Source organism: Bos indicus x Bos taurus, chromosome 9, assembly GCF_003369695.1.
Source record: "Bos indicus x Bos taurus breed Angus x Brahman F1 hybrid chromosome 9, Bos_hybrid_MaternalHap_v2.0, whole genome shotgun sequence".
Classification (NCBI taxonomy): Eukaryota; Metazoa; Chordata; class Mammalia; order Artiodactyla; family Bovidae; genus Bos; species Bos indicus x Bos taurus.
The window spans coordinates 50,321,320-50,338,160 of NC_040084.1; the positions used below are offsets into that span (position 1 = coordinate 50,321,320).

Sequence of the window (16,841 nt, forward strand, 5' to 3'; positions counted from 1 at the left end):
GCTGGGGCGGGGGAGGGTACGTGGGTACCAAAATCGGAGCGAGGCCGGGGCAGCCATGACTGTACTGGGCTGGCATGGGACTCCCAAGGCAGGAAGCCTTTTATAATAATTCCTTTAAATGCTTTTTACTGATAAAGACATACATGATAATAAAAGAGAAGGAGGAGCTCACATTTGTCAGCCAAAGTTAGAGTAACCAGCCTTTTGGCCTGAGCATCCTAGGTTAAGTCTTGCATCATCGTCCATGACAGGTAATGAGCACTTACTGTGCGGCAGCTCTACTGATGCTTGACACGCATCATGCTAAGCCCACGCAGGCCCTTCAAAGGTGATCTTTCCCCCACGTTTTCAGGAACACTGCAAGGTAACTGTTACATAGATGGTTTTCAAAAAGTCTGGAGAGCTTAGTGACCATTACAAAGGCATGATCTCGCACAGAAAAAGGTTATACAATTCCACCTGCATGTCTGGAGTCAGATCTAGGTTTTGAAACTTAGGGAAAAAATGGACCAAAGTCAAAGGCTTGGTGCTGCCTGTGGAAAGACCAGGAAGACTCCAAAGGCCATTTCTATCATGATTATTGTTCACTTAAAAAAAAAAAAAAAAAAAAGCTTGAAAATTATTTCCATTTAGTCAAAGAATTACAACTACAGCTGAATAAACCCGTAGTTTATTTCATATCCTAAGGAAAAATACAGAAAATCCGTCAAACAGTGATTGTGAAAGGTAATGAGTGGTTTCCTGTGCCGGTAGTGAGTAGCCAGCATGGGTCTGTGTATTGGAAAGCACAAGAAAGCATGCTTAACAAGAAGGAAGACTTTACTTTCGGAAATGTTTGTAGGTGAAAATGTTGAAATTGTGAGATGAAGTCTAGCATTATCCTCAAGGAAGACACGGAACAAGAGGATACAGATGCAATAATATTCCCCGTGTAAGTTTAACTCTTCTTCTAGTAATCCTGCCTCCCACCCCCACCCCCAAATTCACTACACTACAGTGGCAGCTGACAGTGTTTGGGGTTGTCAGGCAGAGGTAATCGAGCTTCAGAGCTCTTTGCTTAAATAAAAATTGATTAGTAGATTCCCGAGGGTCCGAGGATGGGCACCTTGGCAAAAAGCTGGGAGGAGAGGGAGACTCGCACACTACCCAGCTTTCCGCTGCTTCTACTGCTTTTACTGTCGCCCTGCCAGCTCCAACGCGGCAGCCGCACTCCCATCTCCAGAGCTCCTGCAGCTGTTGCAGGGTTTAAGACAGGAGGAATTTCAAGTCCCTGAGCACTGAGAGTTTCCCTGGCTCCAGCTAAACCTGGCTGGGAGAGAAACAACACAGCCGCAATTTGACCCTGCCCGAACCGAAGTGAAAGCACATCTTGCAACCACCACCACCCCCATCCCCCTCCCCCAACACACACACACGGTTCTCGTTAGGGGAAGATGCAGGAGCTGCCCTACAGGCTGCGCCCCACACACTTCCCCCGGCTGGGGCAGGTGAAGTCTCAGTGAAGAATTTGGAGATTGTTGCGACCCCGCTGCTGTTCTGGCCCGCAGCCGGCGGATGGGGGCGTATCGCTCCCTGGAGTCCCGCAGGCCTGAGCCGCAGCTGGGCCGACGCTGGGAAGACAGGTGTGTGCTGTCCAACCCCGGAGCACCGGGAAGCGTCTGGGAACGAGATAGGAATGCCCGGGGGCTAGTCCGTCGGGAGGAATCATCTGGCATTCAAACAGCTCCCGGGTCTGTTGCTGCAGATTGGTCCGCGCCGCGGGACCCAGAGGAGAGCCAGGCCAGACCCGGCAGACGGGCAGGCCACCCAGCGCCGCCTGGCGCAGGTCTCAGCCCGGCGTTCCTTCCCTCTACTAGGCAGAACACTTAGCGCGTCTGTTTTTGTTCTCTAGTGTGGGCCTCCCCAGGAACCGCAATGCGGTCCTTACCTCCCTTTTCTCAGCTCCTGGAGCGGTACCCGGCACACAGAAGTTCAGTAAAATAATGGTTCATTCATTTAACAAGTATTTGTTGAGCGCCCACTATGTGTCGATGTGCCAATTAAGGATACAGAAGTGAACAACACAGACAAGGCATCTGGCCTTAGCAAGGTTATTTCCAGTTGGTCGAATTAATGAAAAAAGGATCAAGTATCAAGAGCAGCTGCAGCAAAGATTCTGCCTCTGAACAGCCTTTCCATTGATCACCTCAAAAAGGACAGGAAAGGAAAACAGGACAAAAGAGATAAAACTAGAACCATCCCCTCCCTCTTAGGGTGTCTAGGGATGATTGAAGAGATCTTCTTGAATGTATTCTGTGGGCAAATTAACCTACTTTCTTGTATTTAGTGCTAAGGTCTTTATCTTTGCCTCCTCCAGAACTTATATATTGAAACCTAATGACCAATGTGATGGGTGGAGCCTTAAGAAAGTGGTAGGTCATAAGGGTGGAGCTCTCCTGAATGGGGTTGGTGCTCTTATAAAAGACACTCCAGAGACCACCTTCCCCTTCTGCCATGTGAAGACAGAGAAAAACTGCCTATGACCCAAGAAAAGGGTTCTCAACAGACATAATTCTGTCTGTAGTCTTGATCATGGACTTCTCAGTTTCTAGAACTGCAAGAAGTAAATGTTCTGTTTTTAGGCCACCCAGTTTATGGTATTTTGTTACAGCAGCCCAAATGGACTAAGAATTTCAGTATATTTTCCATACTGAAGACAGAGCTCTGTCTTTAAGTTTTAAACAAAATCTATCATTTTAGTCTCAAGGAAGAAAACTCAAAGAAGACAAAGAATAAATAAGGTGAATAAAAAGGGAGATGAGTATTCAAGCAGTCCAATGATTAGAAACAAACAAAAAGAATGGTGGGGTTAATTTACACCAAGTCTCATTTTCCCTTCTCACAAAGAAATATTTTGAATTTAAGTCATGTGAACTAGGGGCTTCCCTGGTGGCTCAGACAGTACAAAATCTGCCTGCAGTGCAGGAAACCAGGGTTCAATCCCTGGGTCTGGAAGATCTGGAGAAAGGAATGGCTACCCACTCCAGTATTCTTGCTTGGAGAATTCCATGGACAGAGGAGTCTGGCGGGCTACAGTCCATGGGCTCGCAGAGTCGGATGCAACTGAGCAACTAACACACACATGTGAACTATCCACTGTTTGTTTTTTTTTAAACATAAATCAAGATCTGCCAAGTAAAGGAATTAGAATCATAAAATAAGTACATCCTGATAAGCTTGCCCTGAAGGGCAAGTCATTATTTAATAATACTCAGTACTCTTCTCCCTCTTAAGCTTCTTTAGCTTTGAAAAGACCTGCTGGTCTGTGTTCTGTGTGTAAGTCTTATTTATAAAGGAGACTGAGTGACAACACGGAGAGGTCAGTGCCACTGTAAGAAAAGTTTAACGTTTCTCACAATTCCCCTAGAAACAAAAGGGACAGCTCATCACACAGCCACAGAACAAACACCAGATTTTGATCATGAAGCAAAGGCAGGAGTGTGCAATATATTTAGGCCAGACTTTTTATTAGGGTTCCTATGGGAAAGGTAAGGCCGGGCAGCATGAACAATTTAGGAATGGCTAGTTTGAAGAGTGTCCTTGAGTTTTAGGCTATAGCTGAAACGGGAGAAAGCATTTCAGGACACAGCCAAGCATAGGCTTTTCTGTGTTGGCACAGAAAGAATTCAGCAAGAGGCAGTGACAGGTAAGGAAAAAGTTTAGTAGTGTAGGGAAGCATGTGAGATTTACAAGCAGGCAGGTGAGGGAGTGCTGCCCAAGAGCTTAGTGGGCTACAGTTTTACAGTCAAAGGAAAAATGAGGAGGTGGAGAAGACCAGCTTGCTCATTCTTAAGTAGATATCACGCTCCATCATTAGTTCCCCCTCCACATCAGGTGGGGAAGTGTTCTTGTCCCTACATGGTCAAAATGGGGACTGTCATGGCACAATCAAAATAAGCAAAAAAGTGGTGACATATACTAAAATATGGTAAGTCATCTCAGGTTTCCATATAATGTATTTTTGTTTTTAGTGTATGCAGAGGAGCACGTCCTAGGAATCATTAACTTACTGCCCTTGCTGGGCAGGATATGGGTCTCATTCCACCATTGTTTTATTGCTTTGGGCCATAACTTATGGTTCCCTGGCATGGTTTTGTTAAGCAAACATGCTTTCTTGAGTGATCCTTAACTTACGGGGGTCTATCATACATTTTTTTCTTTTTCAAAAATAATATTTACTTATTTACCTATTTGGCTGTGCTGGGTCTTAGTTCCAGCACGTATTATAGATCTTCAGTTGCAGCATGTGGAATCTTTAGTTGCAGCATGCAAACTCTTAGTGATGGCATGTAAGATCTACTTCCCTGAACAGGGATCAAACCTAGGCTTTCTGCTTTGGGAATTCAGAGTCTTAGCCACTGGACCACCAGGGAAGTCCCATCCCATACTTTTTTCTTTACTTATGTTTCCCCAGTGGGATTACTTATTGAATTGCTGTACTTTGTCCCTTTATTCTGTTCCTATGATGTGGTGGTCCTTATTGCCTGGCACCTAACCCTGTGGTGATTAAGGCAGAGGAATATGGGCCAGATAGCAAAGGTATGATGGCTCTGGATTCATCAGTTTATATATCAAGGGCATACATCTTGTTGGATCCTTTGCACTCCCTAAGAATTAGCTAGCCCTGATGGAACAGTCTTTCCACAGCCACAAAGATTATGTAAGATGTCAAAATGTCATACAGAAAAATTTTAAATATGATTAACGCAACTGGGGTAAGAAGAAGGGGCAGAAGTTTCCTGTGGTCTTTTGAACAGTTTGCCCCTGTGATCTGGGCAGCATACTTTCTTCTCTTTGGTGCCAGAAAATTACTTTGGAAACTGATTGGTTTGGGTGAAGGAGAGATGGAATCAAATGATAAATGCCAAAGAATAGGTTCAGAGAAGTAGAATCCAATGAAAGGATGAAATTATCAGCCAGACTTATGGTGGGCTGTTGAGCTAGGTTTACACCATAATCAATTCAGTCAGTATAGCAGAGGTTAAATGGACTTCTTGAGCTTAGAATTTGAGACTGTAAAGCCTTTCATTTGTTCAACAAATCATGTTTTCCAAAGATCACCTCCATATGTTGTCCGACATTGGAAAGCAGGCCCAGCTGGTATTGTTGTTCTGACTTTACTTGTATTTTTCATGGTAAAGACTGCTTTATTGATGGCAGTTAGTTCAAGTCAATAAATACTGATCCCCAAAGAACCCAGTTGTGTATCAGATTTACTGGTCCACAGACAGCTAAATGGAATTGAACCAAATGATTGCTGCGAAGATAAACTGAAGTCAATCCTGCTTTTTGGGAAGTGAAACCACAGCCAGCTGATATATGGCACATGCTGTTCCACCAACTGTAAGAACCATGGTGGCTCTATACAGGAGGGCATCAGCTATCCTACCCTTCAGATGCACTGGAATTCCATTATCCTCCTGAAACAGCTTTTGTTTTGCTGGAACCTTATTTTCAAACTGCCTGCGTAAAGCAGTACTTATGGTCCTCTTAGTAATCTGATGGGGAGACAGAAGATTCCATAGCATCTTGGCTCAGCTACTACTCACCAACCGTGACAACTGACCACCGAGAACCATTATTCTGACTTTGAAGCTGAGCCTCAGACAAGTAATTTGTCCAAGGCCACGTAGTAACTAGTGAATAGAAGAGCCCTTGTTAACATCTGGGTCTATTGCTCTATTCAGTGCTCTGCCCACTATTCATGAACAGTATAGTTCTGTTTCAACAAGGTCATTTAAAAATTAATCATAAGTATTTATTGAGGAATCATTAGTAAAGTGTTCAGTACTGTGTGAGGGCCTGTGGGAGTGTGATATTTGCTGGTCCTTAGATTGCCGGGAGAAATATCAATAACCTCAGATATGCAGATGACACCACCCTTATGGCAGAAAATGAAGAGAAACTAAAAAGCCTCTTGATGAAAGTGAAAGTGGAGAGTGAAAAAGTTGGCTTAAAGCTCAACATTCAGAAAATGAAGATTATGGCATCCAGTCCCATCACTTCATGGCAAATAGATGGGGAACCAGTGTCAGACTTTATTTTTCTGGGCTCCAAAATCACTGCAGATGGTCACTGCAGCCATGAAATTAAAAGATGCTTACTCCTTGGAAGGAAAGTTATGACCAACCTAGATAGCATAATCAAAAGCAGAGACATTACTTTGCCAACAAAGGTCCGTCTGGTCAAGGCTATGGTTTTTCCAGTGGTCATGTATGGATATGAGTGTTGGACTGTGAAGAAGGCTGAGCGCCAAAGAATTGATGCTTTTGAACTGTGGTGTTAGACTCTTGAGAGTCCCTTGGACTGCAAGGAGATCCAACCAATCCATTCTGAAGGAGATCAGCCCTGGGATTTCTTTGGAAGGAATGATGCTGAGGCTGAAACTCCAGTACTTTGGCCACCTCATGCGAAGAGTTGACTCATTGGAAAAGACTCTGATGCTGGGAGGGATTGGGGGCAGGAGGAGAAGGGGACGACAGAGGATGAGATGGCTGGATGGCATCACTGACTCGATGGACGTGAGTCTGAGTGAACTCCGGGAGTTGGTGAAGGACAGGGAGGCCTGGCGTGCTGCAATTCATGGGGTCGCAAAGAGTCGGACACGACTGAGCAACTGAATTGAACTGAACTGAATATGTTCAATGTTGACAAGTACTTGGTTTGTCCCTTCATGGCACTATTGATACAATACAGAAGTCATACCCACTCCAGACATGCAGACTGGTGTTGCCTTCTGGCTCCACCATACTACATTTATAGACCTGAGCTGGTTGTTTAACTTTTCAGCCTATTTATTTATCCATAAAAAGAGCCTAATGATACCACTTAATAGTCATGTCAATAGGATTAGGTAAAATATATACATGTAATTATTATTAACTATAGTTTTGGGTAGCTGAATTTGATTTCACGAGATAGAAGATCAAGAATTGATTACCCAGCAGTTGAATGGGATTTTTTTTTAAAATGTGAATATTCACAAATTTTCATGTTATCCTTGCACAGGGACCATGCTAATCTCTATATCATTCCAATTTTAGTATATGTGCTGCTGAAGCAAGCACTAAATAAGGATTTCTGTATTAAAAATTGTGCATTTAGAAGACTGCTCATATTAAAAATGTTTCTAATCATTATTAAATGTACAATGTGTAATGAGAGAGCATTAGAGTATGAACTCACCAAATTCAAGTATTTTACAATATTGTGTTAATTTCTACTGAACAAAAACAACACATGTATATATATGTGTGTCTTAGTCGCTCAGTTGTGTCTGACTTTTTGCGACCCCATGGACTGTAGCCCACCAGGTTCCTCTGTCCATGGCATTCTCCAGACAAGAATACTGGAGTTCATAGCCATTCCCTTCTCCAGGGGATCTTTCTGACCCAGGTATCGAACTTGGGTCTCCTGCATTGCAGGTAGATTCTTTCTTGTCTGAGCCACCAAGGAAGCCCTATATACATACACCTATATATATTATTTTAAAATATTTGTTTATATTTTTATTTATTTATATAAATATATTTTATATTCTTTTCCACTATGATTTATCACAAGGAAAACTTTTAAATCAGATTATACAAGGCATTTTTCTTACTGGCCATGGATCCCTGAATCTCTTGCCCCCAGTGTTGCCTTAATCATCTCTTATTAAATAAATAGCTCCCATAAGATCATTTAAAGTTTTTCACTATGCTCTGTATTCCATGATTTCCTCCCTTGTATCACATTAGAGAGGAAAAAGAAAAAGTAAAATACAGTAATGTTTTTCTTTCTCCATTTTTTCCTATCCCCATTTATCCATTGGTTTATAATTAACATAAAAATCATTTTTCAAGTTCAGTTCCAGAGGATGAGATGATTGGATGGCATCAGCAACTCAATGGACATAAGTTTGAGCAAACTCCAGGAGACAGTGAATGACAGGGAAGCCTGGCATGCTGTAGTCCATGAGGTCATAAAAAAGTCAGACACGACTTAGCGACTGAATAACAACAAAGTTCAGTTCCAACCATTTTTCTAAGTTGCAAATTTAAAGAGATCATGCTATTTCCCCCCTTTTCAGCATTTTAAAGTCTTTGAAAAGTTTTGAGGCTGTTTCCTCAAAGAATATATAAAAAGTATAATTTATGCTTCCTGATTTCAACTCACAGATAGTTTTTATTCAATTTTCTGAGAAGAACAAATAAAATCAGTGTGGTTTAATGTGATGGAAGTGTCTAGCTGAGAATTTCAACAACAGAACTTATTTTGGAGAGCTTCCCAGAGCAAATAACACTTCAGAGAGTCAGTACCAGATTGGCCATTTCCTCTTGCCCTGGGACACCCTGTGCTTATAGAGCATGCTTACCATATTTTGTCCTAATCCTTCTTCTCTCTCCTTTTCAGTTAGGATGATCTTGTCCGTGGGTATTAGAAGTGGCAACTGAAAGTTATTTAAACAATAAAGGGACATTATTTCCACATAACAGGAAGTCTGGAGGCAGTTTTTTGAGGGTGGGTTAATTCCACAATGAACCAGTTTTTTCCCCGTCTTTTAGTTTTGTCATCCTTGTCCTTATAATCATAACACACCCCTCTCACCACATATATCACAGACAGAAGTTTCTCAGACTTGGCACTGTTGGCACTTTGGGATGGATAATTCAGTGTTTTTGCATGTACAGCATCGCAGGATATTTAACAGCATCCCTGGCCTCTACCTAATAGATGCCCTTAGCACCCACCTCATAGTTGTGACAAGCAAAAACGTCTGCTGTTGCTGCTAAGCCGCTTCAGTCGTGTCCGACTCTGTGCGACCCCATAGATGGCAGCCCACCAGGCTCCTCCGTCCACGGGATTTCCTAGTTAAGAGTGCTGGAGTGTTTGCTGTGGGTTTGTCATATATAGCTTTTATTATGTTGAGGTATGTTCCTTCTATTCCTGCTTTCTGGAGAGTTTTTATCATAAATGGATGTTGAATTTTGTCAAAGGCTTTCTCTGCATCTATTGAGATAATCATATAGTTTTTATTTTTCAATTTGTTAATGTGGTGTATTACATTGATTGATTTGCGGATATTGAAGAATCCTTGCATCCCTGGGATAAAGCCCACTTGGTCATGGTGTATGATTTTTTTAATGTGTTGTTGGATTCTGATTGCTAGAATTTTGTTAAGGATTTTTGCATCTATGTTCATCAGTGATATTGGCCTGTAGTTTTCTTTTTTTGTGGGATCTTTGTCAGGTTTTGGTTATTAGGGTGATGGTGGCCTCATAGAATGAGTTTGGAAATTTACCTTCCTCTGCAATTTTCTGGAAGAGTTTGAGTAGGATAGGTGTTAGCTCTTCTCTAAATTTTTGGTAGAATTCAGCTGTGAAGCCGTCTGGACCTGGGCTTTTGTTTGCTGGAAGATTTTTTATTACAGTTTCAATTTCCGTGCTTGTGATGGGTCTATTAAGATTTTCTATTTCTTCCTGGTCCAGTTTTGGAAAGTTGTACTTTTCTAAGAATTTGTCCATTTCTTCCATGTTGTCCATTTTATTGGCATATAATTGCTGTTAGTAGTCTCTTATGATCCTTGGTATTTCTGTGTTGTCTGTTGTGATCTCTCCATTTTCATTTCTAATTTTATTGATTTGATTTTTCTCCCTTTGTTTCTTGATGAGTCTGGCTAATGGTTTGTCAATTTTATGTATCCTTTCAAAGAACTAGCTTTTGGCTTTGTTGATTTTTGCTATGGTCTCTTTTGTTTCTTTTGCATTTATTTCTGCTCTAATTTTTAAGATTTCTTTCCTTCTACTAACCCTGGGGTTCTTCATTTCTTCCTTTTCTAGTTGCTTTAGGTGTAGAGCTAGGTTATTTATTTGACTTTTTTCTTGTTTCTTGAGGTATGCCTGTATTGCTATGAACTTTCCCCTGAGGACTGCTTTTACAGTGTCCCACGGGTTTTGGGTTGTTGTGTTTTCATTTTCATTTGTTTCTATGCAAATTTTGATTTCTTTTTTGATTTCTTCTGTGATTTGTTGGTTATTCAGCAGCGTGTTGTTCAGCCTCCATATGTTGGAATTTTTAATAGTTTTTCTCCTGTTATTGAGATCTAATCTTACTGCATTGTGGTCAGAAAAGATGCTTGGATGATTTCAATTTTTTTGAATTTACCAAGGCTAGATTATGACCCAGGATGTGATCTATCCTGGAGAAGGTTCCATGTGCACTTGAAAAAAGGTGAAATTCATTGGAAAAGAAGAAGTAAAACTCTCACTGTTTGCAGATGACATGATCCTCTACATAGAAAACCCTAAAGACTCCACCAGAAAATTACTAGAACTAATCAATGATTATAGTAAAGTTGCAGGATATAAAATCAACACACAGAAATCCCTTGCATTCCTATACACTAATAATGAGAAAACAGAGAAATTAAGGAAACAATTCCATTCACCATTGCAACTAAAAGAATAAAATACTTAGCAATATATCTACCTAAAGAAACTAAAGACCTATGTATAGAAAACTATAAAACACTGGTGAAAGAAATCAAAGAGGACACTAATAGATGGAGAAATATACCATGTTCATGGATTGGAAGAATCAATATAGTGAAAATTAATATACTACCCAAAGCAATTTATAGATTCAATGCAATCCCTATCAAGCTACCAACGGTATTCTTCACAGAGCTAGAACAAATAATTTCACAATTTGTATGGAAATACAAAAAACCTCGAATAGCCAAAGCGATCTTGAGAAAGAAGAATGGAACTGGAGGAATCAACCTGCCTGACTTCAGGCTCTACTACAAAGCCACAGTCATCAAGACAGTATGGTACTGGCACAAAGACAGAAATATAGATCAATGGAACAAAATAGAAAGCCCAGAGATAAATCCACGCACATATGGACACCTTATCTTTGACAAAGGAGGCGAGAATATACAATGGATTAAAGACAATCTCTTTAACAAGTGGTGCTGGGAAAGCTGGTCAACCACTTGTAAAAGAATGAAACTAGACCACTTTCTAACACCATACACAAAAATAAACTCAAAATGGATTAAAGATCTAAATGTAAGACCAGAAACTATAAAACTCCTAGAGGAGAACATGGGCAAAACACTCTCCGACATACATCACAGCAGGATCTTCTATGACCCACCTCCAAGAATATTGGAAACAAAAGCAAAAATAAACAATTGGGACCTAATTAAACTTAAAAGCTTCAGCACAACAAAGGAAACTATAAGCAAGGTGAAAAGACAGCCTTCATAATGGGAGAAAATAATAGCAAATGAAGCAACTGACAAACAACTAATCTCAAAAATATACAAGCAACCCCTACAGCTCAATTCCAGAAAAATAAATGACCCAATCAAAAAATGGGCCAAAGAACTAAATAGACATTTCTCCAAAGAAGACATACAGATGGCTAACAAACACATGAAAAGATGCTCAACACACTCATTATCAGAGAAATGCAAATCAAAACCACTATGAGGTACCATTTCACGCCAGTCAGAATGGCTGCGATCCAAAAGTCTACAAGTAATAAATGCTGGAGAGGATGTGGAGAAAAGGGAACCCTCTTACACTGTTGGTGGGAATGCAAACTAGTACAGCCACTATGGAGAACAGTGTGGAGATTCCTTAAAAAACTGGAAATAGAACTGCCTTATGATCCAGCAATCCCACTGCTGGGCACACACACTGAGGAAACCAGAATTGAAAGAGACATGTGTACCCCAATGTTCATCACAGCACTGTTTATAATAGCCAGGACATGGAAGCAACCTAGATGTCCATCAGCAGATGAATGGATAAGAAAGCTATGGTACATATACACAATGGAGTATTACTCAGCCATTAAAAAGAATACATTTGAATCGGTTCTAATGAGGTGGATGAAACTGGAGCCTATTATACAGAGTGAAGTAAGCCAGAAAGAAAGACACCGATACAGTATACTAACGCATATATATGGAATTTAGAAAGATGCTAACAATAACCCTGTATATGAGACACCAAAAGAGACACTGATGTATAGAACAGTCTTTTGGACTCTGTGGGAGAGGGAGAGGGTGAGATGATTTGGGAGAATGGCATTGAAATATGTATAATATCATATATGAAACGAGTCGCCAGTCCAGGTTCGATGCACAATACTGGATGCTTGGGGCTGGTGCACTGGGATGACCCAGAGGGATGGTATGGGGAGGGAGGAGGGAGGAAGGTTCAGGATGAGGAACACATGTATGCCTGTGGCGGATTCATGTCGATATATGGCAGAACCAATACAATATTGTAAAGTTTAAAAATAAAATAAAATTAAATTAAAAAAAAAAGAGTGCTGGAGTGGGGTGCCATTGCCTTCTCCGATATAATGAGCTAAACAGAGTTAAACAGAGTTAATTCTCTGATCTCTAACTCTAATTCATTACCATAGAGTTCAGTCTATCCTTTCTCTGTTGATTATCTGTAACTTCTTTATTTGATAGTAAGAAATCTGGCTCCTATTAGCTACTATCCATTTACTTATTTGTTCAACCTCAGCATACATGCAAAGCATATTCAGAATTGTTAGCCAATATTCTTATGAAAAATGAATGTACAAACCAGAGTACAATGTTTCTACAGTTCTTTTTGGTTTTAACTTTACCGTCTCCAGTGGAGTACATTTTTAGTCAGAATGTTAATACAGAAAGAGAGCCCACAAAAATTTTTGCCCAAGAATCCATATCTTAGCAGTAGCCTTGTTCTATCTCACTAATCCCATTACAACTTTGTGTGCATATTCTTCCAGTATTTCCTTGTTCGAACTTAAATACATATACAGTCATATAAATACATGTATATGTACATTAGTTCTACAGAAGATTTTGGTCTGGAAGTAAAGCTTGAGAAATACAATGTTTTAGGAACCCTCCTGATCCCAATCCCCGCCACAAGTAAACTCTAAAACAGTCAAGGTTAAGGATCATCCCCTTAGCCAGTCATGGTAATTCTAATCAGAACTGCCCCTAGCTGTATGGTGTGGAATCCCTGAAAAATATTTTTTGTGTGTGTGACCTGTACATATATGAATAAACCAGAATAGCAATGATGAATGAAATAGAGTGGAAGCTAAATTCAAAGTTCACGATGTAAAGAAAAGCTGAAGAGCACAAAAATTACAGTGAGCAGAGACTATGAAGTAGACACAGAATGGGGGGAACTACACAGGCTAGCCAAAAACAAGAAAACATACAGAAAGAAGTATGCCTCCATGAAAAGATGCTCAAGTTTGCTAATTATTAGAGAAACTACTGCAATGAAGTACCACCTCACACCAATCAGAATGGCCATCATTAAAATGTCTACAAATAAAATATGCTGGAAAGGGTGTGAAGAAAAGGGAACCCTCCTACACTGTTGGTGGGAATGTACGTTGGTGAAGCCATGATGGAAAACAGTACAGAGGGTCCTCAGAAAACTGAAAATAGAATTACCATATGACCCAGCAATCCCACTCCTTGGCATATATCCAGACAAAATTTTAAAAGATACAATTTAAAAAATTTAAAAAGATACAGGCACTCCTATGTTCATAGCAGCACTATTCACAACAGCCAAGATGCGGAAACAACCTAAATGTCCATCAACAGATAAATGGATGAAGAAGATGTGGTCCATATTTACAATGGAGTACTACTCAGCCATAAAAAGAATAAAATATCTGCAGCAACATGGTTGCAACTAGAGACTGTCATGTTAAGTGATGTAAGTCAGAGAAAGACAAACACTATATGATATCACTTATATGTGGAATCTAAAATATAACACAAATGAACCTATCTATGAAACAGAAACAGATTCTGTTGCCAAGGGGGATGGAGCTGGGGAGGAGGATTTAGTGGGAGGTTGGGGTTAGCAGATGAAAGCTATTACATATAGAGTGGACAAATAACATGGTCCTACTGTATAGCAGAGGGAAATATATTCAATATCCTATAATAAACCATAATGGAAAAGTATTTTTTAAAAAAGAAGGTATGTATATGTATAACTAAATCACTCTGCTGTACAGCAGAAATTAACATAAATTGTAAATCACCTATATTTCAACTTTTTAAGCAAGTCTAAAATGAAACCTAGTTCAAAAAGATAATTAAAAAAAGAAGTATGCCTCAATCTTGCATAGTTTTCTAGTTACAGTTATATTGTCAATTCATGTGTCTTTGTATTGTGAACTGTACATTTCTGAAAGGAACATTAGCAATCAAAAGAGTCTAATTAAAACACACAAATTTGAAAAAAGAATGAATGAAAAGATTCATTCATTGAAGGAAATTAGCCAGTGTTCCAGGAGTAAAGGATGTGATGGGAGCAATTAGGAGAGCCTTTCAGTCCACAGCCAGACTGTGAGATCCATTCTGAGTATGAGTTTGGAAAATATATTAAAGTCAGATTTCAATCATTTGGGAAGATTACTGAGACAGATGGATTTCTTCAGAGTCTTACAATCTGGCTTTTATTCTCACAGATTCAAAAACCTGAGCTGCCAGTCTACCAAGTCTAGACCATCTCTTAGGTGTGGAAACACATTAACCAAACACACAGGAATTCATATGTTAAAAAGCCAGTATAAATTTGTTAATCTATGAGGATAATAATAATTGCCAAATTGACTAAATACTTTTGTTCATTATTCAGAGCATTATGTTTCTATAGGCAAATCCATGTGAAAAGCCAAATTATTACTGGAGGATTACTTAGTAAGTACACAGTTAAAAATCAGTAGGAGCCAGGGCTATTAAGCTATATCACTCTGAAGCATCACTTGCATTCTAAGACCATATCTGTTGAAGAGCCTCAATACTTAAGTCCGTGAGCCAGAGCCATTGAATAATTGGAAGGCATTACAGAAGTCAGAATAGCGCACCCCATCCAAAGATGTCCACATCCTAATCCTCAACACCTGTGAATAAGTTAGGTCTAGGGTCCTCCACCCCATGTTATGAACCAGGCACACAATAGGAGGTGAGTGGGTGGGCCAGCGATCAAATCTTGAGTTTCAGGGCAAAGGAAAATTGAGTCTGAAGATGGAGTTGAGGTTGCTAATAGGTTGAAATTAAAATAAAGAATCCAGCTTATTCAGCTGCACCCAACGTAGTAATCACAGAGTATTTTAAATGCAGAAAAGGGAGGCAGAAGAGTCACTGTCAGAGTGATGCTATGTGAGTTAATTGGCCATTGCTGGCTTTGAAAATGAAAGGGGGCTGTAAGCCAAGGGATGTGGGCAACCTTTAGAAGTTGGAAAAGACAAGAAAAAATTCTCCTCTAGAGCTTTTTAGGCAGGAACACAGTCCTGGGGACTCTGTGACTTTAGCCTCAGTGAGAGACCCATGAATTCAGGACTTCTGACCATCAGAACTGTAAAATAGTAAATGTGTGCTGTTTCACATCACCAAATTTATGGTCATTTGTTATAGCAATAGTAAACTCAAACACACACCTTGCCAAATTTGATCTTTCTGATCTCCATTTATATATTTCAGAAATTTCCCTTCCTTAAATACCGTCTTTCTTAAGCAAAATAATACAGTAACTTGGTGTAAACTTTTAGTTAAAATCACAGTTCAGACAGGCTTCTGTAATTGGTTCACGCTGCCTAGGCTTAGGATGTTTATTATTTAGACATTTTTTTGTTCTGGAGGATATTCTTGGGAATGTTCTGTTTCTTGGTCCTGGGTGTAGGGTAAGGGAGTTAGAGAAGGGGAGGTTCGGAAAAAGGATACCAGCACTTTACAGGAACAGATCACCTTTAATAAGGCGAGAAGGGGCAGCAGTCAGATTAGTGAGCTACTGTACTAACCCAAGAAAAGAGTAAATGTATACAGGCTGCTGCTGCTGCTAAGTCACTTCAGTTGTGTCCGACTCTGTGCAACCCCACAGATAGCAGCCCACCAGGCTCCTCCATCCCAGGGATTCTCCAGGCAAGAACACTGGAGTGGGTTGCCATTTCCTTCTCCAGTGCATGAAAGTGAAAATTGAAAGTGAAGTTGGACACGCTCAGTCGTGTCCAACTCTTCGTGACCACATGGACTGCAGCCTACCAGGCTCCTCTATCCATGGGATTTTCCAGGCAAGAACACTGGAGTGGGTTGCCATTTCCTTCTCCAATATACAGGCATATATGTGGAAATCTACTGTCTTAAGGGGGCCTGTTCTTCTCCAAGGTTGTTCAGAGTTCTCTCTTAAATGTCTGGGGCAAGGAATTCTGGAGATTGGCCAGAGGCTGGTACCAGCTGGGAGCTGGGCATAATCAACCTTTCTGTAAATTTTTTTTCTTTTGGTGTGAGTTCTTTGTTTTGCATAGAATGGTGGGGAGGACCCAGAGGGGAGTTTTGAGCTGTGTAACTTTCCTTCACTGGGAATCTTCAGACTGATTTAATATCAGTGAGTTCAAATTATATGTGTAGTAAGGACTGAGAAAGAATATTCCTAAACTTATAAAGGAAGTTTAAGTATCAGAGGAAAAAAAAATGCCAGCAAACTACATGGCTCATTACCTTTTGCATCCAGATAAGCTGAGGTATTTAGACATTTTAACAGCTTTTGAAATTTGCTGCATTCCACCAGAGATATCCTAAACTAGTTTTTCAATTCAGTTCAGTCGCTCAGTCGTGTCCAACTCCTTGCAACCCCATGAATCACAGCACACCAGGCCTCCCTGTCCATCACCAACTCCTGGAGTTCACTCAAACTCATGTCCATTGAGTCAGTGATGCCATCCAGCCATCTCATCCTCTGTCATCCCCTTCTCCTCCTGCCCTCAATCCC

General features: G+C 40.4%; 1 non-coding gene and 1 pseudogene across 1 annotated transcript; both read right to left on the reverse strand.

The window, feature by feature from the left end:
• Positions 1-5,315: 5,315 nt before the first annotated feature.
• Positions 5,316-5,567, reverse strand: LOC113898800 (annotated as a pseudogene).
• Positions 5,568-7,002: 1,435 nt separating this feature from the next.
• LOC113898942 lies at positions 7,003-7,106 on the reverse strand. The gene has a single exon (XR_003512797.1). It is a non-coding gene; the product is annotated as a U6 spliceosomal RNA (small nuclear RNA).
• Between the last annotated feature and the right edge of the window lie 9,735 nt (positions 7,107-16,841).